The sequence below is a fragment of the Nomia melanderi genome, unplaced genomic scaffold (assembly GCF_051020985.1).
Source record: "Nomia melanderi isolate GNS246 unplaced genomic scaffold, iyNomMela1 scaffold0083, whole genome shotgun sequence".
Taxonomy (NCBI): domain Eukaryota; kingdom Metazoa; phylum Arthropoda; class Insecta; order Hymenoptera; family Halictidae; genus Nomia; species Nomia melanderi.
In genome coordinates, this window is record NW_027475198.1 from 80,630 (window position 1) to 81,319 (window position 690).

Consider the following 690-nt stretch of genomic DNA (forward strand, 5'->3'; position numbering starts at 1 on the left):
CCGAGGTCGTTCCCGCAGCACAGATTCATGCGTCAGGGCCTCCTGCAGACAATGCACTTTGGTTTATCGCGCTATCTCTTATAGCACCCGAGATATCACCAGATATATGCTGAATTTTTACATGATCTTGGGTGACGGATACCAAAAATCTGTAATTTTCTCGGCCCCTGGTTGTCCCAGGTCGTTCCTGCTGCTCACATTAATGCGCAAGGGCCTCCTACGGACAATGCACTTTGATTAATTGCGCTATCTCTAATAGCACCCGAGATATCACCAGATATATGCTGGATTTTTACATGTCATTGGGTGACGGATACCGAAAATCTGTAATTTTCTCGGCCCCTGGTGGTCCTACGTCGTTCCTGCTGCACAGATGCATGCGCCAGGCCCTCCCGCAGACAACGCATTTTGAAATATCGCGCTATCTCTAATAGCACCCGAGATATCACCAGATATATATTGGATTTTTCCCTGACCCTGAGTGTCCGGCCCCGTGAGACGGTGGTTTTCTCGGCCCCTGGTGGTCCGAGGTCGTTGCCGCTGTACAGATTCATGCGCCAGGGCCTCCCGCAGACAAAGCACTTTGAAGTATCGCGCTATCTCTAATAGCACCCGAGATATCACCAGATATATATTGGATTTTTCCCTGACCCTGACAGTCCGGCCCCTTGTGTCGGTGGTTTTCTCGGC